Genomic DNA, 20633 nt, shown 5'->3' with positions numbered 1-20633 from the left:
GCCATTGATAAGCTCCGATAAGTTTCCTTTGTTTCTGATATGCTCCAATTACTCTGTGCTCCATTTGCTATGAACTGATATGTTCTAAAATGTTCTATCTGCCATTGATAAGCTCCGATATGTTTCCTTTGTTACTGATATGCTCCAATTACTCTGTGCTCCATTTGCTATGAACTGATATGTTCTAAAATGTCCTATCTGCCATTGATAAGCTCCGATATGTTTCCTTTGTTTCTGATATGCTCCAATTACTCTGTGCTCCATTTGCTATGAACTGATATGTTCTAAAATGTCCTATCTGCCATTGATAAGCTCCGATATGTTTCCTTTGTTACTGATATGCTCCAATTACTCTGTGCTCCATTTGCTATGAACTGATATGTTCTGAAATGTCCTATCTGCCATTGATATGTTCCAATTACTCTATGTTCCATTCGGTATGGATCAAATATGTTTTGAATGACATGATACGTATGATTTGGTATCTATTGAGATGGTATCCTTGAGAATTCTTGTATTCTGCCTTGCATTATGATACCTTACTTGTTTGAAATCGTTCCTTTTGTTCTGAATATGCTTTGTCACTTGCTGAGCCGTTTTTGGCTCACTCCGTTGTTATATAAATCTTTCAGGTCAGCTTGTCACTCTTCGAGATGTTTGATTTGGGCTGAGGCAGTGGATAGCTATTCAGAATGATGGGCAAGTCTTGTCGGTTGTTATGCTATTGTTGTATAAGTATGTTTTGTATGTAATGAAATATTGTCGATGAACCGAAATTGATATACTGTGTCAAAGTGTTGGGAGATCTCTCTTATTTGGAATTTCTGAATGTTAAGTCTAATTTATGACGATATGATCTTGTGGTGAATAGTTGGAGTTCTGATTGTATAATTTATTTAGCTTGTGGAATTATAAATGTTGTTCATGTTTGTCAAGTTGGCTTGGGTTGCCATAAATGTGAATTATCGAGTGATGTGATATATGATTTTAAAATGCACAGGTTTTATGGATGTGAATATGAATAGAATGTTTTTCAGTGTCCTCAAACGTTAGTTTGGATCCTGGATTGGTTTGTGATGATGAAAAATTTTAATATCATGGATAAGCAGAGGAAACAGAGGAGAGGGTGTGGGTGACGCCGGGAAGAAGAAGGGGAGGAAGGAGAAGAAAAGAAGAAGAAGAAGAAAGGAAGAAGAGAAGTAGAGGGAGAAGAGAAGAAGAGGGAAAAGAAGAGAGGAAGAAGAGAAGAAAAGAAGAAGTAGAAGAGAGGGAAGATGGAGAGGAGAAAGAGAGGCAGCTGCAGCAGCTAGGGCTGCAGCACCTCTGTTTCCCGCAGGTGGAAACAGAGGAGAGGATGTGTGGGGCGTTGAGGATGAAAAGGGAAGAAGAAGAAGAAGAAGAAGAAGAAGAAGAAGAAGGAGAGAGGAGGATAGCTGCGGCAAGGCTGCAGCGAGGAGATGTGTGGCCTTGGGGAGGAAAAGGGAAGAGGAGAAGAAGAGAAGGAGAAGAAGAGGGAAAAGAGAGGGAAGACGGAGAGGAGCGAGAGGTGGTATCAGAGCATTGTTTGAGGATTACTGAAATATTTGATATGTTGACGTGCAAAATATATTGAGGTCTAATGAACTATAGTGATCGGTGGAAATTTTCTTTGATGCATTTTAGGAATCTGGGATGACGAGGACATTTGGTCCTCCTATTTCATTTGTTTCTGATTAATTAAGAGGAATGAAAGGATTGATTTGGGATATTGAATCAGAGTGGCGCAGCAGAAGCATGGTGGACCTAATTTCATTGGTGGCAGAAAAATGGATGATGCGAATAGAGAAGATATTCGATGTACAAAATTGTTCTGATGATCGAAAGATTTCTTTTGCCACCTTATATTGGAAATAGAAGATGATCATTAATGGCAAAAATGAAAAGAATTTTTGGAGATCAGTGGCAAGATGATAAGGACAAGTTACCAATAAAAATATGATTGGAAATGAATCAGAAAATAATAACAAGAGGGTCAAGACATTTGGATTTGAAATGGGAAGTCATCACAAAAGACTCAATCATATGTGAATTACAAGTTAAATTATGAAACAAATTTATGTTTCCGAGTGACTAGAGTCTATTTTGTTTGTAGAAAGTTGGATCATAAAATAAAAGACTGCCCTTTGAACAATAAGAAAGAGTCACTGCCTCATAAATCATCAGCCCATGTCAGAGTGTATGCTATCACTGAATATGATTCTGAAACTTATGAATTAGTGGTCAAAGGTATTATGCATGTTTATGAAAGAATGCAAATATTTGTTTGACCATGGGTCCCATCTATGATTTGATTCGGAATATTTTGCCTATCACTTGGGTATTCAACCTAGACCACTACATTATGTGCTATATGTAAGTACAATCATTGGAGATTCTTTGATAACGAACTTGAATCTGGTCCTCTTGTCTGATTTTTGTTGGAGAACTTGAACTTTTGCTGATTTAGTTCTCCTAGAGATTTGGAGTTATGATATTATACTTGGTATGGATTGGCTATCTTCTTATCATACCAGTATGGATTGGTATATAACCAATGATCACTTTTTGCATATTTGATCAGCCGATCTTTTATTTTTAGAGTATTGGACATTATTTATCTCCTTGCCTAATGTGTATCCCAGGATGACTTGTTTGGATTATCTCCAAATGTGATCTTGCTTTTGATTTGGTCCTTGGGACAATCCCAATATCTAAGCCTCTCTACAGAAAGATATCATTTGAGTAAGTGGAATTGGAAAAGCAACTGCAAGGATTATTAAATGAGGATTTTATTTGGCTTAATATTTTATCATGGGGTGCTCTGGTATTAGTTAAAAAGATGGATGGAACATTGAGGCTTTTTATTGATTATGGATAGTTGAATCAGGTGATCATCAAAAACGAGTATTTTCTGAAGTAACGACTTATTTGATTAATTACAGGGTGCGCAAGTATTTTTAGAAATTGATTGAAGGTCGGGTTACCGTCTATTGAGGATCCAGGAGGAGAATATTTCGATCACTCGTGGATAATTATGTAATTGTATTGTATTGACGAAACTATTTAAGAGCAGGAGGAGGAAATAAAGATATCACAATCCTCATCTTTTCATCGATTGAGCTATGATCAATTTAGAGGACTAAATTTTCTTTTAAGGAGGGGAGAGTGTAATATCCTCGCTTTTGAAAATTATTAATAAAGATTTATTTATAAATCAGAGGACCTATATGTAAATATGGAAGTTTCAAGGACTAAACTGTTAAGTTGTAAAAAGAAGAAAATAAAGAAAACCGAAAATTCGGTTTTATCCCACCGCCTCCCACTCTCTCTCTGTTTCTTCGAGAAACAGAGAGAAGCGGTGGGGCGTGGGGAGGAAGAAGAGGCTGTGGCCGCGGCTGAGGCTGCGACTGCAGCAGTGCAGCTGGGAAAGAAGAGGAGGAAAGGAAGAAGAAGAGAAAGGAAACGGGAAGAAGAAGAGAAAGGAAAAGGGAAGAAGAGAGGAAGAGGAGAAGGAGAGGCAGCTGTGGCAGTGGCAGCTGCAGCTGGAAGAGAAGGAGAGGAAATAGAGCAGGGGAGAAAGAAAGAGGCTGCGGCTGTGGTGGCTGCGGCCATGGTTGCGACTGCGACTGCGGCAGTTGCAGTTGGGAAAGAAAAGAGAGAAAAGGGGGAAAAAGGGGCTGCGGACGGGATTGCGGCCGCAGCGGCAGCGACTGCGTATGCAACAGTTATGTCTGCGAGAGAAGGGAGGAAGGAAGGTAGTGCGGTGGAAGGGGCTGCGATTGTGGCAGCGGCAGCGGCGGCGGCTGTGGCAGCTGCGTTTGGGAAAGAAAAAGAAGGAATGAGAGTAAGAGAGAGCAGGTGACTGTGCCTCGATGTTCGACACGTGGTATAGTTGCGAAGAAAGGGAGAAAACGGGAGCACAAAACGAAACAGAGAGAGGACACGGGGGAAAAGTAGAAGGATTTGGGCTGGCACCTTCTTTGGATCTTCGGATCGAAATCTTTGAAAGGCAAGTTTCCCACTTGTTTCGATCCTTTCTATTGCAAGTTTCCTGTTCGTTTCTCCTATAATTGCTCTGATATGTCTTATTGCAAGTTTCCTGATCTTTTCTCACTGCCAATTTTATCTCCACATTTGCTTTGAATATGTGGAACTTTGAATTATTCTAGCCTTGCATTTGTTATATCTCCTGTTTAGACGTAACGATTCAAATCTGTGCAACTTCTGAGATTCTGACCTTTTGATACCGAGCTGCTTATAAGTCTTTGTGGAAACTCTGATTTGTTCAAAACTGATTTCATTGGAATCTAGACTCGTAGACCTTTCTTTGATATATGGATTGAAAGATTTGGAATCCAAACACCTGCCCAGTTATCTGTTGAATCTGACATTATGAATTCTACCAACAGAGATTTTGTTCTACGACACTTGCTTACCAAATTATTTGTAACTCTCTCTGTTGGACAGTTTAATTCATATGAAGCCTGTCTTATCTGAAAGTATAATCCAATGATTATTTCTGAGTAAATTGGAGCACGATTGATAGTTTGAATCATTTGTTCAATGTGCCTTCTGTATTCTGCCAGAAATCGAGCTTTGGTCGATTTCTCATATTCTGGTTTCATTCCTTTGGAAATTGATATCCTTTAGCTTTCTCATTCAATTGAGCTTTATATTACTGCTTTGAATTCTTGTATGCTCTTGTCCTTAAAATTATTGCATTCTTGAAAACTGTTGTGTAACGTTTATGCTATATCGTATTGACTCATATAGGCACATGTATATCCTATTGTTCCGCATTTGCTTTCGATATGTGCCTATTCCAGTTTCATTCCTTTGGATATTGAATTCATCTAACCTTCCTATTTTGAATTGAGCTCAGTATGAATGCTTTGAATCCCTGTATACTCTTGCCTTCATTTCATTCCAAAACTGAATACATTTGTGAGAGATTGTTGCTTGCATCGTATTGTCTCGTAAAGGCACATGTACGTATTGTTGTTCCGCGTGTGCTTCCGTATTATGCTACTTATTGTTTAATCTGCCCTCTTGTATTCTGGTGTTGTGGGATAATGTGAACCTTTGCCAGAAATGGTAAAGGGAGTTATGCATAGAGCCTGCGATGCTCTGCCGGCCCCCTCTGACTTCACCTAGACGTGGGTGGATGGAGCTCCCAGACGTGGGAGACTTCTGTCTGGTGGTCATTCAGAAATGGATGAATCACATTCTGTCTGCGATCCCACTACACCCTCTATATGTTTGATATGACATCCAGAGTTTTGGTGAGTTATTTCTGTTCCTGCTCTGGATAAGTATGATATGATTGCAACGTCAAGGACGACGTTTGAGCTTCTGTACGACATATGAGTTTGATATGCTCTGAAATGCTTCATTCATTGTTGATTTTGCTTCGAAATGTTCCATATGTCGTTGATGTGTTTGGGAACATTTTATATGCCATTGATAAGCTCCGATAAGTTTCCTTTGTTTCTGATATGCTCCAATTACTCTGTGCTCCATTTGCTATGAACTGATATGTTCTAAAATGTCCTATCTGCCATTGATAAGCTCCGATATGTTTCCTTTGTTACTGATATGCTCCAATTACTCTGTGCTCCATTTGCTATGAACTGATATGTTCTAAAATGTCCTATCTGCCATTGATAAGCTCCGATATGTTTCCTTTGTTTCTGATATGCTCCAATTACTCTGTGCTCCATTTGCTATGAACTGATATGTTCTAAAATGTCCTATCTGCCATTGATAAGCTCCGATATGTTTCCTTTGTTACTGATATGCTCCAATTACTCTGTGCTCCATTTGCTATGAACTGATATGTTCTGAAATGTCCTATCTGCCATTGATATGTTCCAATTACTCTATGTTCCATTCGGTATGGATCAAATATGTTTTGAATGACATGATACGTATGATTTGGTATCTATTGAGATGGTATCCTTGAGAATTCTTGTATTCTGCCTTGCATTATGATACCTTACTTGTTTGAAATCGTTCCTTTTGTTCTGAATATGCTTTGTCACTTGCTGAGCCGTTTTTGGCTCACTCCGTTGTTATATAAATCTTTCAGGTCAGCTTGTCACTCTTCGAGATGTTTGATTTGGGCTGAGGCAGTGGATAGCTATTCAGAATGATGGGCAAGTCTTGTCGGTTGTTATGCTATTGTTGTATAAGTATGTTTTGTATGTAATGAAATATTGTCGATGAACCGAAATTGATATACTGTGTCAAAGTGTTGGGAGATCTCTCTTATTTGGAATTTCTGAATGTTAAGTCTAATTTATGACGATATGATCTTGTGGTGAATAGTTGGAGTTCTGATTGTATAATTTATTTAGCTTGTGGAATTATAAATGTTGTTCATGTTTGTCAAGTTGTCTTGGGTTGCCATAAATGTGAATTATCGAGTGATGTGATATATGATTTTAAAATGCACAGGTTTTATGGATGTGAATATGAATAGAATGTTTTTCAGTGTCCTCAAACGTTAGTTTGGATCCTGGATTGGTTTGTGATGATGAGAAATTTTAATATCATGGATAATATTTTGAGGGGCGTGACAGTCACCCATCCTAGTACTACTCTGGCCCAAGCACGCTTAACTTCGGAGTTTTGATGGGATCCGGGGATTTAGTGCTGGCATTATCGCACCCGTTTCGCGTGCTTCGTCCCTCGCCTATGTGCACGTCGCAGCCGGCGCATCAACGTCCGGAGCCTCTTGCCCGTCACGAAACCGTCGGCGCTTTCTCGAACGGTCTCGAAATCCCTATTGCAAGCTCTCTTCGAGCCCTAGCCCGACGACTGCGTATCGGTCACGGCAAGCACGTGCAGAAACCATCGGCACTTTCTAGAACGAACTCGGAATCGCTATTGCGACCCCAATCCGGAAAGCTCTCTCCATGCCCCTCGAAACTGACTGCGTAGCGGTCATAGCAAATTTCCAGCCCCAAAACAATCGTCTCGGAGCTCTACGGGAGATGTTTTGTATCTCGGGATGCAAAAAGGAGTGCAACACGAGGACTTCCCAAGGGGTCACCCATCCTAGTACTACTCTGGCCCAAGCACGCTTAACTTCGGAGTTTTGATGGGATCCGGGGATTTAGTGCTGGCATTATCGCACCCGTTTCGTGTGCTTCGTCCCTCGCCTATGTGCACGTCGCAGTCGGCGCATCAACGTCCGGAGCCTCTTGCCCGTCACGAAACCGTCGGCGCTTTCTCGAACGGTCTCGAAATCCCTATTGCAAGCTCTCTCCGAGCCCTAGCCCGACGACTGCGTATCGGTCACGGCAAGCACGTGCAGAAACCATCGGCACTTTCTAGAACGAACTCGGAATCGCTATTGCGACCCCAATCCGGAAAGCTCTCTCCGAGCCCCTCGAAACTGACTGCGTAGCGGTCATAGCAAATTTCCAGCCCCAAAACAATCGTCTCGGAGCTCTACGGGAGATGTTTCATATCTCGGGATGTAAAAAGGAGTGCAACACGAGGACTTCCCAGGGGGTCACCCATCCTTGTACTACTCTGGCCCAAGCACGCTTAACTTCGGAGTTTTGATGGGATCCGGGGATTTAGTGCTGGCATTATCGCACCCGTTTCGCGTGCTTCGTCCCTCGCCTATGTGCACGTCGCAGCCGGCGCATCAACGTCCGGAGCCTCTTGCCCGTCACGAAACCGTCGGCGCTTTCTCGAACGGTTTCGAAATCCCTATTGCAAGCTCTCTCCGAGCCCTAGCCCGACGACTGCGTATCGGTCACGGCATTCGCGTGCAGAAACCATCGGCACTTTCTAGAACGAACTCGGAATCGCTATTGCGACCCCAATCCGGAAAGCTCTCTCTGAGCCCCTCGAAACTGACTGCGTAGCGGTCATAGCAAATTTCCAGCCCCAAAACAATCGTCTCGGAGCTCTACGGGAGATGTTTCGTATCCCGGGATGCAAAAAGGAGTGCAACACGAGGACTTCCCAAGGGATCACCCATCCTTGTACTACTCTGGCCCAAGCACGCTTAACTTCGGAGTTTTGATGGGATCCGGGGATTTAGTGCTGGCATTATCGCACCTGTTTCGCGTGCTTCGTCCCTCGCCTATGTGCACGTCGCAGCCGGCGCATCAACGTCCGGAGCCTCTTGCCCGTCACGAAACCGTCGGCGCTTTCTCGAATGGTCTCGAAATCCCTATTGCAAGCTCTCTCCGAGCCCTTGCCCGACGACTGCGTATCGGTCACGGCAAGCGCGTCCAGAAACCATCGGCACTTTCTAGAACGAACTCGGAATCGCTATTGCTACCCCAATCCGGAAAGCTCTCTCCGAGCCCCTCGAAACTGACTGCGTAGCGGTCATAGCAAATTTCCAGCCCCAAAACAATCGTCTCGGAGCTCTACGGGAGATGCTTCGTATCCCGGGATGCAAAAAGGAGTGCAACACGAGGACTTCCCAAGGGGTCACCCATCCTTGTACTACTCTGGCCCAAGCACGCTTAACTTCGGAGTTTTGATGGGATCCGGGGATTTAGTGCTGGCATTATCGCACCCGTTTCGCGTGCTTCGTCCCTCGCCTATGTGCACGTCGCAGCCGGCGCATCAACGTCCGGAGCCTCTTGCCCGTCACGAAACCGTCGGCGCTTTCTCGAACGGTCTCGAAATCCCTATTGCAAGCTCTCTCCGAGCCCTATCCCGACGACTGCGTATCGGTCACGGCAAGCGCGTGCAGAAACCATCGGCACTTTCTTGAACGAACTCGGAATCGCTATTGCGACCCCAATCCGGAAAGCTCTCTCCGAGCCCCTCGATACTGACTGCGTAGCGGGCACAGCAAATTTCCAGCCCCAAAACAATCGTCTCGGAGCTCTACGGGAGATGTTTCGTATCTCGGGATGCAAAAAGGAGTGCAACACGAGGACTTCCCAGGGGGTCACCCATCCTAGTACTACTCTGGCCCAAGCACGCTTAACTTCAGAGTTTTGATGGGATCCGGGGATTTAGTGCTGGCATTATCGCACCCGTTTCGCGTGCTTCGTCCCTCGCCTATGTGCACGTCGTAGCCGGCGCATCGACGTCCGGAGCCTCTTGCCCGTCACGAAACCGTCGGCGCTTTCTCGAACGGTCTCGAAATCCCTATTGTAAGCTCTCTCCGAGCCCTAGCCCGACGACTGCGTATCGGTCACGGCAAGCGCGTGCAGAAACCATCGGCACTTTCTATAACGAACTCGGAATCGCTATTGCGACCCCAATCCGGAAAGCTCTCTCCGAGCCCCTCGAAACTGACTGCGTAGCGGTCATAGCAAATTTCCAGCCCCAAAACAATCGTCTCGGAGCTCTACGGGAGATGTTTCGTATCCCGGGATGCAAAAAGGAGTGCAACACGAGGACTTCCCAAGGGGTCACCCATCCTTGTACTACTCTGGCCCAAGTATGCTTAACTTCGGAGTTTTGATGGGATCCGGGGATTTAGTGCTGGCCTTATCGCACCCGTTTCGCGTGCTTCGTCCCTCGCCTATGTGCACGTCGCAGCCGGCGCATCAACGTCCGGAGCCTCTTGCCCGTCACGAAACCGTCGGCGCTTTCTCGAACGGTCTCGAAATCCCTATTGCAAGCTCTCTCCGATCCCTATCCCGACGAATGTGTATCGGTCACGGCAAGCGCGTGCAGAAACCATCGGCACTTTCTTGAACGAACTCGGAATCGCTATTGCGACCCCAATCCGGAAAGCTCTCTCCGAGCCCCTCGATACTGACTGCGTAGTGGGCACAGCAAATTTCCAGCCCCAAAACAATCGTCTCGGAGCTCTACGGGAGATGTTTCGTATCTCGGGATGCAAAAAGGAGTGCAACACGAGGACTTCCCAGGGGGTCACCCATCCTAGTACTACTCTGGCCCAAGCACGCTTAACTTCAGAGTTTTGATGGGATCCGGGGATTTAGTGCTGGCATTATCACACCCGTTTCGCGTGCTTCGTCCCTCGCCTATGTGCACGTCGCAGCCGGCGCATCAACGTCCGGAGCCTCTTGCCCGTCACGAAAACGTCGGCGCTTTCTCGAACGATCTCGAAATCCCTATTCAAGCTCTCTCCGAGCCCTTGCCCGACGACTGCGTATCGGTCACGGCAAGCGCGTCCAGAAACCATCGGCACTTTCTAGAACGAACTCGGAATCGCTATTGCGACCCCAATCCTAAAAGCTCTCTCCGAGCCCCTCGAAACTGACTGCGTAGCGGTCATAGCAAATTTCCAGCCCCAAAACAATCGTCTCGGAGCTCTACGGGAGATGTTTCGTATCTCGGGATGCAAAAAGGAGTGCAACACGAGGACTTCCCAGGGGGTCACCCATCCTTGTACTACTCTGGCCCAAGCACGCTTAACTTCGGAGTTTTGATGGGATCCGGGGATTTAGTGCTGGCATTATCGCACCCGTTTCGCGTGCTTCGTCCCTCGCCTATGTGCACGTCGCAGCCGGCGCATCAACGTCCGGAGCCTCTTGCCCGTCACGAAACCGTCGGCGCTTTCTCGAACGGTTTCGAAATCCCTATTGCAAGCTCTCTCCGAGCCCTAGCCCGACGACTGCGTATCGGTCACGGCAAGCGCGTGCAGAAACCATCGGCACTTTCTAGAACGAACTCGGAATCGCTATTGCGACCCCAATCCGGAAAGCTCTCTCCGAGCCCCTCGAAACTGACTGCGAAGCGGTCATAGCAAATTTCCAGCCCCAAAACAATCGTCTCGGAGCTCTACGGGAGATGTTTCGTATCCCGGGATGCAAAAAGGAGTGCAACACGACGACTTCCCAAGGGGTCACCCATCCTTGTACTACTCTGGCCTAAGCACGCTTAACTTCGGAGTTTTGATGGGATCCGGGGATTTAGTGCTGGCATTATCGCACCCGTTTCGCGTGCTTCGTCCCTCGCCTATGTGCACGTCGCAGCCGGCGCATCAACGTCCGGAGCCTCTTGCCCGTCACGAAACCGTCGGCGCTTTCTCGAACGGTCTCGAAATCCCTATTGCAAGCTCTCTCCGAGCCCTTGCCCGACGACTGCGTATCGGTCACGGCAAGCGCGTCCAGAAACCATCGGCACTTTCTAGAACGAACTCGGAATCGCTATTGCGACCCCAATCCGAAAAGCTCTCTCCGAGCCCCTCGAAACTGACTGCGTAGCGGTCATAGCAAATTTCCAGCCCCAAAACAATCGTCTCGGAGCTCTACGGGAGATGTTTCGTATCTCGGGATGCAAAAAGGAGTGCAACACGAGGACTTCCCAGGGGGTCACCCATCCTTGTACTACTCTGGCCCAAGCACGCTTAACTTCGGAGTTTTGATGGGATCCGGGGATTTAGTGCTAGCATTATCGCACCCGTTTCGCGTGCTTCGTCCCTCGCCTTTGTGCACGTCGCAGCCGGCGCATCAACGTCCGGAGCCTCTTGCCCGTCAGGAAACCGTCGGCGCTTTCTCGAACGGTTTCGAAATCCCTATTGCAAGCTCTCTCCGAGCCCTAGCCCGACGACTGCGTATCGGTCACGGCAAGCGCGTGCAGAAACCATCGGCACTTTCTAGAACGAACTCGGAATCGCTATTGCGACCCCAATCCGGAAAGCTCTCTCCGAGCCCCTCGAAACTGACTGCGTAGCGGTCATAGCAAATTTCCAGCCCCAAATCAATCGTCTAGGAGCTCTACGGGAGATGTTTCGTATCCCGAGATGCAAAAAGGAGTGCAACACGACGACTTCCCAAGGGGTCACCCATCCTTGTACTACTCTGGCCTAAGCACGCTTAACTTCGGAGTTTTGATGGGATCCGGGGATTTAGTGCTGGCATTATCGCACCCGTTTCGCGTGCTTCGTCCCTCGCCTATGTGCACGTCGCAACCGGCGCATCAACGTCCGGAGCCTCTTGCCCGTCACGAAACCGTCGGCGCTTTCTCGAACGGTCTCGAAATCCCTATTGCAAGCTCTCTCCGAGCCCTAGCCCGACGACTGCGTATCGGTCACGGCAAGCACGTGCAGAAACCATCGGCACTTTCTAGAACGAACTCGGAATCGCTATTGCTACCCCAATCCGGAAAGCTCTCTCCGAGCCCCTCGAAACTGACTGCGTAGCGGTCATAGCAAATTTCCAGCCCCAAAACAATCGTCTCGGAGCTCTACGGGAGATGTTTCGTATCTCGGGATGCAAAAAGGAGTGCAACACGAGGACTTCCCAAGGGGTCACCCATCCTTGTACTACTCTGGCCCAAGCACGCTTAACTTCGGAGTTTTGATGGGATCCGGGGATTTAGTGCTGGCATTATCGCACCCGTTTCGCGCGCTTCGTCCCTCGCCTATGTGCACGTCGCAGCCGGCGCATCAACGTCCGGAGCCTCTTGCCCGTCACGAAACCGTCGGCGCTTTCTCGAACGGTTTCGAAATCCCTATTGCAAGCTCTCTCCGAGCCCTAGCCCGACGACTGCGTATCGGTCACGGCAAGCGCGTGCAGAAACCATCGGCACTTTCTAGAACGAACTCGGAATCGCTATTGCGACCCCAATCCGGAAAGCTCTCTTGGAGCCCCTCGAAACTGACTGCGTAGCGGTCATAGCAAATTTCCAGCCCCAAAACAATCGTCTCGGAGCTCTACGGGAGATGTTTCGTATCCCGGGATGCAAAAAGGAGTGCAACACGAGGACTTCCCAAGGGGTCACCCATCCTTGTACTACTCTGGCCCAAGCACGCTTAACTTCGGAGTTTTGATGGGATCCGGGGATTTAGTGCAGGCATTATCGCACCCGTTTCACGTGTTTCGTCCCTCGCCTATGTGCACGTCGCAGCCGGCGCATCAACGTCCGGAGCCTCTTGCCCGTCACGAAACCGTCGGCGCTTTCTCGAACGGTCTCGAAATCCCTATTGCAAGCTCTCTCCGAGCCCTATCCCGACGACTGCGTATCGGTCACGGCAAGCGCGTGCAGAAACCATCGGCACTTTGTCGAACGAACTCGGAAAAGCTATTGCGACCCCAATCCGGAAAGCTCTCTCCGAGCCCCTCGATACTAACTGCGTAGCGGTCACAGCAAATTTCCAGCCCCAAAACAAACGTCTCGGAGCTCTACGGGAGATGTTTCGTATCTCGGGATGCAAAAAGGAGTGCAACACGAGGACTTCCCAGGGGGTCACCCATCCTAGTACTACTCTGGCCCAAGCACGCTTAACTTCGGAGTTTTGATGGGATCCGGGGATTTAGTGCTGGCATTATCGCACCCGTTTCGCGTGCTTCGTCCCTCGCCTATATGCACGTCGCAGTCGGCGCATCAACGTCCGGAGCCTCTTGCCCGTCACGAAACCGTCGGCGCTTTCTCGAACGGTCTCGAAATCCCTATTGCAAGCTCTCTCCGAGCCCTAGCCCGACGACTGCGTATCGGTCACGGCAAGCGCGTCCAGAAACCTTCGGCACTTTCTAGAACGAACTCGGAATCGCTATTGCGACCCCAATCCGGAAAGCTCTCTGCGAGCCCGTCGAAACTGACTGCGTAGCGGTCATAGCAAATTTCCAGCCCCAAAACAATCGTCTCGGAGCTCTACGGGAGATGTTTCGTATCTCGGGATGCAAAAAGGAGTGCAACACGAGGACTTCCCAGGGGGTCACCCATCCTTGTACTACTCTGGCCCAAGCACGCTTAACTTCGGAGTTTTGATGGGATCCGGGGATTTAGTGCTGGCATTATCGCACCCGTTTCGCGTGCTTTGTCCCTCGCCTATGTGCACGTCGCAGCCGGCGCATCAACGTCCGGAGCCTCTTGCCCGTCACGAAACCGTCGGCGCTTTCTCGAACGGTTTCGAAATCCCTATTGCAAGCTCTCTCCGAGCCCTAGCCCGACGACTGCGTATCGGTCACGGCAAGCGCGTGCAGAAACCATCGGCACTTTCTAGAACGAACTCGGAATCGCTATTGCGACCCCAATCCGGAAAGCTCTCTTGGAGCCCCTCGAAACTGACTGCGTAGCGGTCACAGCAAATTTCCAGCCCCAAAACAAACGTCTCGGAGCTCTACGGGAGATGTTTCGTATCTCGGGATGCAAAAAGGAGTGCAACACGAGGACTTCCCAGGGGGTCACCCATCCTAGTACTACTCTGGCCCAAGCACGCTTAACTTCGGAGTTTTGATGGGATCCGGGGATTTAGTGCTGGCATTATCGCACCCGTTTCGCGTGCTTCGTCCCTCGCCTATATGCACGTCGCAGTCGGCGCATCAACGTCCGGAGCCTCTTGCCCGTCACGAAACCGTCGGCGCTTTCTCGAACGGTCTCGAAATCCCTATTGCAAGCTCTCTCCGAGCCCTAGCCCGACGACTGCGTATCGGTCACGGCAAGCGCGTCCAGAAACCTTCGGCACTTTCTAGAACGAACTCGGAATCGCTATTGCGACCCCAATCCGGAAAGCTCTCTGCGAGCCCCTCGAAACTGACTGCGTAGCGGTCATAGCAAATTTCCAGCCCCAAAACAATCGTCTCGGAGCTCTACGGGAGATGTTTCGTATCTCGGGATTGAAAAAGGAGTGCAACACGAGGACTTCCCAGGGGGTCACCCATCCTTGTACTACTCTGGCCTAAGCACGCTTAACTTCGGAGTTTTTATGGGATCCGGGGATTTAGTGCTGGCATTATCGCACCCGTTTCGCGTGCTTCGTCCCTCGCCTATGTGCACGTCGCAGCCGGCGCATCAACGTCCGGAGCCTCTTGCCCATCACGAAACCGTCGGCGCTTTCTCGAACGGTCTCGAAATCCCTATTGCAAGCTCTCTCCGAGCCCTAGCCCGACGACTGCGTATCGGTCACGGCAAGCGCGTGCAGAAACCATCGGCACTTTCTAGAACGAACTCGGAATCGCTATTGCTACCCCAATCCGGAAAGCTCTCTCCGAGCCCCTCGAAACTGACTGCGTAGCGGTCATAGCAAATTTCCAGCCCCAAAACAATCGTCTCGGAGCTCTACGGGAGATGTTTCGTATCTCGGGATGCAAAAAGGAGTGCAACACGAGGACTTCCCAGGGGGTCACCCATCCTAGTACTACTCTGGCCCAAGCACGCTTAACTTCGGAGTTTTGATGGGATCCGGGGATTTAGTGCTGGCATTATCGCACCCGTTTCGCATGCTTCGTCCCTCGCCTATGTGCACGTCGCAGCCGGCGCATCAACGTCCGGAGCCTCTTGCCCGTCACGAAACCGTCGGCGCTTTCTCGAACTGTCTCGAAATCCCTATTGCAAGCTCTCTCCGAGCCCTAGCCCGACGACTGCGTATCGGTCACGGCAAGCGCGTGCAGAAACCATCGGCACTTTCTAGAACGAACTCGGAATCGCTATTGCTACCCCAATCCGGAAAGCTCTCTCCGAGCCCCTCGAAACTGACTGCGTAGCGGTCATAGCAAATTTCCAGCCCCAAAACAATCGTCTCGGAGCTCTACGGGAGATGTTTCGTATCTCGGGATGCAAAAAGGAGTGCAACACGAGGACTTCCCAGGGGGTCACCCATCCTTGTACTACTCTGGCCCAAGCACGCTTAACTTCGGAGTTTTGATGGGATCCGGGGATTTAGTGCTGGCATTATCGCACCCGTTTCGCGTGCTTCGTCCCTCGCCTATGTGCACGTCGCAGCCGGCGCATCAACGTCCGGAGCCTCTTGCCCGTCACGAAACCGTCGGCGCTTTCTCGAACGGTTTCGAAATCCCTATTGCAAGCTCTCTCCGAGCCCTAGCCCGACGACTGCGTATCGGTCACGGCAAGCGCGTGCAAAAACCATCGGCACTTTCTAGAACGAACTCGGAATCGCTATTGCGAACCCAATCCGGAAAGCTCTCTCCGAGCCCCTCGAAACTGACTACGTAGCGGTCATAGCAAATTTCCAGCCCCAAAACAATCGTCTCGGAGCTCTTCGGGAGATGTTTCGTATCCCGGGATGCAAAAAGGAGTGCAACACGAGGACTTCCCAAGGGGTCACCCATCCTTGTACTACTCTGGCCTAAGCACGCTTAACTTCGGAGTTTTAATGGGATCCGGGGATTTAGTGCTGGCATTATCGCACCCGTTTCGCGTGCTTCGTCCCTCGCCTATGTGCACGTCGCAGCCGGCGCATCAACGTCCGGAGCCTCTTGCCCATCACGAAACCGTCGGCGCTTTCTCGAACGGTCTCGAAATCCCTATTGCAAGCTCTCTCCGAGCCCTAGCCCGACGACTGCGTATCGGTCACGGCAAGCGCGTGCAGAAACCATCGGCACTTTCTAGAACGAACTCGGAATCGCTATTGCTACCCCAATCCGGAAAGCTCTCTCCGAGCCCCTCGAAACTGACTGCGTAGCGGTCATAGCAAATTTCCAGCCCCAAAACAATCGTCTCGGAGCTCTACGGGAGATGTTTCGTATCTCGGGATGCAAAAAGGAGTGCAACACGAGGACTTCCCAGGGGGTCACCCATCCTAGTACTACTCTGGCCCAAGCACGCTTAACTTCGGAGTTTTGATGGGATCCGGGGATTTAGTGCTGGCATTATCGCACCCGTTTCGCGTGCTTCGTCCCTCGCCTATGTGCACGTCGCAGCCGGCGCATCAACGTCCGGAGCCTCTTGCCCGTCACGAAACCGTCGGCGCTTTCTCGAACTGTCTCGAAATCCCTATTGCAAGCTCTCTCCGAGCCCTAGCCCGACGACTGCGTATCGATCACGGCAAGCGCGTGCAGAAACCATCGGCACTTTCTAGAACGAACTCGGAATCGCTATTGCTACCCAAATCCGGAAAGCTCTCTCCGAGCCCCTCGAAACTGACTGCGTAGCGGTCATAGCAAATTTCCAGCCCCAAAATAATCGTCTCGGAGCTCTACGGGAGATGTTTCGTATCTCGGGATGCAAAAAGGTGTGCAACACGAGGACTTCCCAGGGGGTCACCCATCCTAGTACTACTCTGGCCCAAGCACGCTTAACTTCGGAGTTTTGATGGGATCCGGGGATTTAGTGCTGGCATTATCGCACCCGTTTCGCGTGCTTCGTCCCTCGCCTATGTGCACGTCGCAGTCGGCGCATCAACGTCCGGAGCCTCTTGCCCGTCACGAAACCGTCGGCGCTTTCTCGAACGGTCTCGAAATCCCTATTGCAAGCTCTCTCCGAGCCCTAGCCCGACGACTGCGTATCGGTCACGGCAAGCGCGTCCAGAAACCATCGGCACTTTCTAGAACGAACTAGGAATCGCTATTGCGACCCCAATCCGGAAAGCTCTCTGCGAGCCCCTCGAAACTGACTGCGTAGCGGTCATAGCAAATTTCCAGCCCCAAAACAATCGTCTCGGAGCTCTACGGGAGATGTTTCGTATCTCGGGATGCAAAAAGGAGTGCAACACGAGGACTTCCCAGGGGGTCACCCATCCTTGTACTACTCTGGCCTAAGCACGCTTAACTTCGGAGTTTTGATGGGATCCGGGGATTTAGTGCTGGCATTATCGCACCCGTTTCGCGTGCTTCGTCCCTCGCCTATGTGCACGTCGCAGCCGGCGCATCAACGTCCGGAGCCTCTTGCCCATCACGAAACCGTCGGCGCTTTCTCGAACGGTTTCGAAATCCCTATTGCAAGCTCTCTCCGAGCCCTAGCCCGACGACTGCGTATCGGTCACGGCAAGCGCGTGCAAAAACCATCGGCACTTTCTAGAACGAACTCGGAATCGCTATTGCGACCCCAATCCGGAAAGCTCTCTCCGAGCCCCTCGAAACTGACTGCGTAGCGGTCATAGCAAATTTCCAGCCCCAAAACAATCGTCTCGGAGCTCTACGGGAGATGTTTCGTATCCCGGGATGCAAAAAGGAGTGCAACACGAGGACTTCCCAAGGGGTCACCCATCCTTGTACTACTCTGGCCTAAGCACGCTTAACTTCGGAGTTTTTATGGGATCCGGGGATTTAGTGCTGGCATTATCGCACCCGTTTCGCGTGCTTCGTCCCTCGCCTATGTGCACGTCGCAGCCGGCGCATCAACGTCCGGAGCCTCTTGCCCATCACGAAACCGTCGGCGCTTTCTCGAACGGTCTCGAAATCCCTTTTGCAAGCTCTCTCCGAGCCGTAGCCCGACGACTGCGTATCTGTCACGGCAAGCGCGTGCAGAAACCATCGGCACTTTCTAGAACGAACTCGGAATCGCTATTGCTACCCCAATCCGGAAAGCTCTCTCCGAGCCCCTCGAAACTGACTGCGTAGCGGTCATAGCAAATTTCCAGCCCCAAAACAATCGTCTCGGAGCTCTACGGGAGATGTTTCGTATCTCGGGATGCAAAAAGGAGTGCAACACGAGGACTTCCCAGGGGGTCACCCATCCTAGTACTACTCTGGCCCAAGCACGCTTAACTTCGGAGTTTTGATGGGATCCGGGGATTTAGTGCTGGCATTATCGCACCCGTTTCGCGTGCTTCGTCCCTCGCCTATGTGCACGTCGCAGCCGGCGCATCAACGTCCGGAGCCTCTTGCCCGTCACGAAACCGTCGGCGCTTTCTCGAACTGTCTCGAAATCCCTATTGCAAGCTCTCTCCGAGCCCTAGCCCGACGACTGCGTATCGGTCACGGCAAGCGCGTGCAGAAACCATCGGCACTTTCTAGAACGAACACGGAATCGCTATTGCTACCCCAATCCGGAAAGCTCTCTCCGAGCCCCTCGAAACTGACTGCTTAGCGGTCATAGCAAATTTCCAGCCCCAAAACAATCGTCTCGGAGCTCTACGGGAGATGTTTCGTATCTCGGGATGCAAAAAGGAGTGCAACACGAGGACTTCCCAGGGGGTCACCCATCCTAGTACTACTCTGGCCCAAGCACGCTTAACTTCGGAGTTTTGATGGGATCCGGGGATTTAGTGCTAGCATTATCGCACCCGTTTCGCGTGCTTCGTCCCTCGCCTATGTGCACGTCGCAGCCGGCGCATCAACGTCCGGAGCCTCTTGCCCGTCACGAAACCGTCGGCGCTTTCTCGAACGGTCTCGAAATCCCTATTGCAAGCTCTCTCCGAGCCCTAGCCCGACGACTGCATATCGGTCACGGCAAGCGCGTGCAGAAACCATCGGCACTTTCTAGAACGAACTCGGAATCGCTATTGCGACCCCAATCTGGAAAGCTCTCTCCGAGCTCCTCGATACTGACTGCATAGCGGTCACAGCAAATTTCCAGCCCCAAAACAATCTTCTCGGAGCTCTACGGGAGATGTTTCGTATCTCGGGATGCAAAAAGGAGTGCAACACGAGGACTTCCCAGGGGGTCACCCATCCTAGTACTACTCTGGCCCAAGCACGCTTAACTTCGGAGTTTTGATGGGATCCGGGGATTTAGTGCTGGCATTATCGCACCCGTTTCGCGTGCTTCGTCCCTCGCCTATGTGTACGTCGCAGCCGGCGCATCAACGTCCGGAGCCTCTTGCCCGTCACGAAACCGTCGGCGCTTTCTCGAACGGTCTCGAAATCCCTATTGCAAGCTCTCTCCGAGCCCTAGCCCGACGATTGCGTATCGGTCACGGCAAGCACGTGCAGAAACCATCGGCACTTTCTAGAACGAACTCGGAATCGCTATTGCGACCCCAATCCGGAAAGCTCTCTCCGAGCCCCTCGAAACTGACTGCGTAGCGGTCATAGCAAATTTCCAGCCCCAAAACAATCGTCTCGGAGCTCTACAGGAGATGTTTCGTATCTCGGGATGCAAAAAGGAGTGCAACACGAGGACTTCCCAGGGGGTCACCCATCCTTGTACTACTCTGGCCCAAGCACGCTTAACTTCGGAGTTTTGATGGGATCCGGGGATTTAGTGCTGGCATTATCGCACCCGTTTCGCGTGCTTCGTCCCTCGCCTATGTGCACGTCGCAGCCGGCGCATCAACGTCCGGAGCCTCTTGCCCGTCACGAAACCGTCGGCGCTTTCTCGAACGGTTTCGAAATCCCTATTGCAAGCTCTCTCCGAGCCCTAGCCCGACGACTGCGTATCGGTCACTGCAAGCGCGTGCAGAAACCATCGGCACTTTCTAGAACGAACTCGGAATCGCTATTGCGACCCCAATCCGGAAAGCTCTCTCCGAGCCCCTCGAAACTGACTGCGTAGCGGTCATAGCAAATTTCCAGCCCCAAAACAATCGTCTCGGAGCTCTACGGGAGATGCTTCGTATCCCGGGATGCAAAAAGGAGTGCAACACGAGGACTTCCCAAGGGGTCACCCATCCTTGTACTACTCTGGCCCAAGCACGCTTAACTTCGGAGTTTTGATGGGATCCGGGGATTTAGTGCTGGCATTATCGCACCCGTTTCGCGTGCTTCGTCCCTCGCCTATGTGCACGTCGCAGCCGGCGCATCAACGTCCGGAGCCTCTTGCCCGTCACAAAACCGTCGGCGCTTTCTCGAACGGTCTCGAAATCCCTATTGCAAGCTCTCTCCGAGCCCTAGCCCGACGACTGCATATCGGTCACGGCAAGCGCGTGCAGAAACCATCGGCACTTTCTAGAACGAACTCGGAATCGCTATTGCGACCCCAATCCGGAAAGCTCTCTCCGAGCCCCTCGATACTGATTGCGTAGCGGTCACAGCAAATTTCCAGCCCCAAAACAATCGTCTCGGAGCTCTACGGGAGATGTTTCGTATCTCGGGATG

The 20633-nt window shown here is 50.4% G+C and overlaps 22 non-coding genes and 7 pseudogenes across 22 annotated transcripts; all 29 read right to left on the bottom strand.

The window, feature by feature from the left end:
- Nucleotides 1-7039: 7039 nt before the first annotated feature.
- Nucleotides 7040-7158, bottom strand: LOC135599554 (5S ribosomal RNA). Its single transcript, XR_010481908.1, has one exon. It is a non-coding gene; the product is annotated as a 5S ribosomal RNA (ribosomal RNA).
- Nucleotides 7159-7508: 350 nt separating this feature from the next.
- Nucleotides 7509-7627, bottom strand: LOC135600214 (5S ribosomal RNA). Its single transcript, XR_010482541.1, has one exon. It is a non-coding gene; the product is annotated as a 5S ribosomal RNA (ribosomal RNA).
- A 350-nt stretch (nt 7628-7977) lies between these two features.
- Nucleotides 7978-8096, bottom strand: LOC135601886 (5S ribosomal RNA; annotated as a pseudogene).
- Nucleotides 8097-8446: 350 nt separating this feature from the next.
- LOC135600385 (5S ribosomal RNA) lies at nt 8447-8565 on the bottom strand. The gene has a single exon (XR_010482708.1). It is a non-coding gene; the product is annotated as a 5S ribosomal RNA (ribosomal RNA).
- A 350-nt stretch (nt 8566-8915) lies between these two features.
- On the bottom strand, nt 8916-9034 carry LOC135599924 (5S ribosomal RNA). Its single transcript, XR_010482262.1, has one exon. It is a non-coding gene; the product is annotated as a 5S ribosomal RNA (ribosomal RNA).
- Nucleotides 9035-9384: 350 nt separating this feature from the next.
- On the bottom strand, nt 9385-9503 carry LOC135603228 (5S ribosomal RNA; annotated as a pseudogene).
- A 350-nt stretch (nt 9504-9853) lies between these two features.
- On the bottom strand, nt 9854-9972 carry LOC135600317 (5S ribosomal RNA). Its single transcript, XR_010482642.1, has one exon. It is a non-coding gene; the product is annotated as a 5S ribosomal RNA (ribosomal RNA).
- A 349-nt stretch (nt 9973-10321) lies between these two features.
- On the bottom strand, nt 10322-10440 carry LOC135600213 (5S ribosomal RNA). Its single transcript, XR_010482540.1, has one exon. It is a non-coding gene; the product is annotated as a 5S ribosomal RNA (ribosomal RNA).
- A 350-nt stretch (nt 10441-10790) lies between these two features.
- LOC135602765 (5S ribosomal RNA) lies at nt 10791-10909 on the bottom strand (annotated as a pseudogene).
- A 350-nt stretch (nt 10910-11259) lies between these two features.
- LOC135600768 (5S ribosomal RNA) lies at nt 11260-11378 on the bottom strand. Its single transcript, XR_010483081.1, has one exon. It is a non-coding gene; the product is annotated as a 5S ribosomal RNA (ribosomal RNA).
- A 350-nt stretch (nt 11379-11728) lies between these two features.
- Nucleotides 11729-11847, bottom strand: LOC135602764 (5S ribosomal RNA; annotated as a pseudogene).
- Nucleotides 11848-12197: 350 nt separating this feature from the next.
- On the bottom strand, nt 12198-12316 carry LOC135600384 (5S ribosomal RNA). Its single transcript, XR_010482707.1, has one exon. It is a non-coding gene; the product is annotated as a 5S ribosomal RNA (ribosomal RNA).
- Nucleotides 12317-12666: 350 nt separating this feature from the next.
- Nucleotides 12667-12785, bottom strand: LOC135600577 (5S ribosomal RNA). The gene has a single exon (XR_010482896.1). It is a non-coding gene; the product is annotated as a 5S ribosomal RNA (ribosomal RNA).
- A 350-nt stretch (nt 12786-13135) lies between these two features.
- LOC135603567 (5S ribosomal RNA) lies at nt 13136-13254 on the bottom strand. The gene has a single exon (XR_010484127.1). It is a non-coding gene; the product is annotated as a 5S ribosomal RNA (ribosomal RNA).
- A 350-nt stretch (nt 13255-13604) lies between these two features.
- LOC135600211 (5S ribosomal RNA) lies at nt 13605-13723 on the bottom strand. The gene has a single exon (XR_010482538.1). It is a non-coding gene; the product is annotated as a 5S ribosomal RNA (ribosomal RNA).
- Nucleotides 13724-14073: 350 nt separating this feature from the next.
- LOC135603555 (5S ribosomal RNA) lies at nt 14074-14192 on the bottom strand. Its single transcript, XR_010484126.1, has one exon. It is a non-coding gene; the product is annotated as a 5S ribosomal RNA (ribosomal RNA).
- Nucleotides 14193-14542: 350 nt separating this feature from the next.
- Nucleotides 14543-14661, bottom strand: LOC135601823 (5S ribosomal RNA; annotated as a pseudogene).
- Nucleotides 14662-15011: 350 nt separating this feature from the next.
- LOC135603544 (5S ribosomal RNA) lies at nt 15012-15130 on the bottom strand. Its single transcript, XR_010484125.1, has one exon. It is a non-coding gene; the product is annotated as a 5S ribosomal RNA (ribosomal RNA).
- Nucleotides 15131-15480: 350 nt separating this feature from the next.
- Nucleotides 15481-15599, bottom strand: LOC135600210 (5S ribosomal RNA). The gene has a single exon (XR_010482537.1). It is a non-coding gene; the product is annotated as a 5S ribosomal RNA (ribosomal RNA).
- Nucleotides 15600-15949: 350 nt separating this feature from the next.
- Nucleotides 15950-16068, bottom strand: LOC135601783 (5S ribosomal RNA; annotated as a pseudogene).
- A 350-nt stretch (nt 16069-16418) lies between these two features.
- On the bottom strand, nt 16419-16537 carry LOC135603532 (5S ribosomal RNA). Its single transcript, XR_010484124.1, has one exon. It is a non-coding gene; the product is annotated as a 5S ribosomal RNA (ribosomal RNA).
- A 350-nt stretch (nt 16538-16887) lies between these two features.
- Nucleotides 16888-17006, bottom strand: LOC135599804 (5S ribosomal RNA). Its single transcript, XR_010482147.1, has one exon. It is a non-coding gene; the product is annotated as a 5S ribosomal RNA (ribosomal RNA).
- A 350-nt stretch (nt 17007-17356) lies between these two features.
- On the bottom strand, nt 17357-17475 carry LOC135601235 (5S ribosomal RNA). Its single transcript, XR_010483535.1, has one exon. It is a non-coding gene; the product is annotated as a 5S ribosomal RNA (ribosomal RNA).
- Nucleotides 17476-17825: 350 nt separating this feature from the next.
- On the bottom strand, nt 17826-17944 carry LOC135602064 (5S ribosomal RNA; annotated as a pseudogene).
- A 350-nt stretch (nt 17945-18294) lies between these two features.
- On the bottom strand, nt 18295-18413 carry LOC135603521 (5S ribosomal RNA). Its single transcript, XR_010484123.1, has one exon. It is a non-coding gene; the product is annotated as a 5S ribosomal RNA (ribosomal RNA).
- Nucleotides 18414-18763: 350 nt separating this feature from the next.
- On the bottom strand, nt 18764-18882 carry LOC135599879 (5S ribosomal RNA). Its single transcript, XR_010482219.1, has one exon. It is a non-coding gene; the product is annotated as a 5S ribosomal RNA (ribosomal RNA).
- Nucleotides 18883-19232: 350 nt separating this feature from the next.
- LOC135603509 (5S ribosomal RNA) lies at nt 19233-19351 on the bottom strand. Its single transcript, XR_010484122.1, has one exon. It is a non-coding gene; the product is annotated as a 5S ribosomal RNA (ribosomal RNA).
- A 350-nt stretch (nt 19352-19701) lies between these two features.
- Nucleotides 19702-19820, bottom strand: LOC135600209 (5S ribosomal RNA). Its single transcript, XR_010482536.1, has one exon. It is a non-coding gene; the product is annotated as a 5S ribosomal RNA (ribosomal RNA).
- A 350-nt stretch (nt 19821-20170) lies between these two features.
- On the bottom strand, nt 20171-20289 carry LOC135600383 (5S ribosomal RNA). The gene has a single exon (XR_010482706.1). It is a non-coding gene; the product is annotated as a 5S ribosomal RNA (ribosomal RNA).
- Nucleotides 20290-20633: the final 344 nt, after the last annotated feature.

The sequence above is a fragment of the Musa acuminata genome, chromosome BXJ2-1 (genome assembly GCF_036884655.1).
Source record: "Musa acuminata AAA Group cultivar baxijiao chromosome BXJ2-1, Cavendish_Baxijiao_AAA, whole genome shotgun sequence".
Lineage (NCBI taxonomy): Eukaryota > Viridiplantae > Streptophyta > Magnoliopsida > Zingiberales > Musaceae > Musa > Musa acuminata.
The sequence above is the reverse complement of the archived record's forward strand: the minus strand, read 5'-3'. Positions and strand labels throughout refer to the sequence as shown.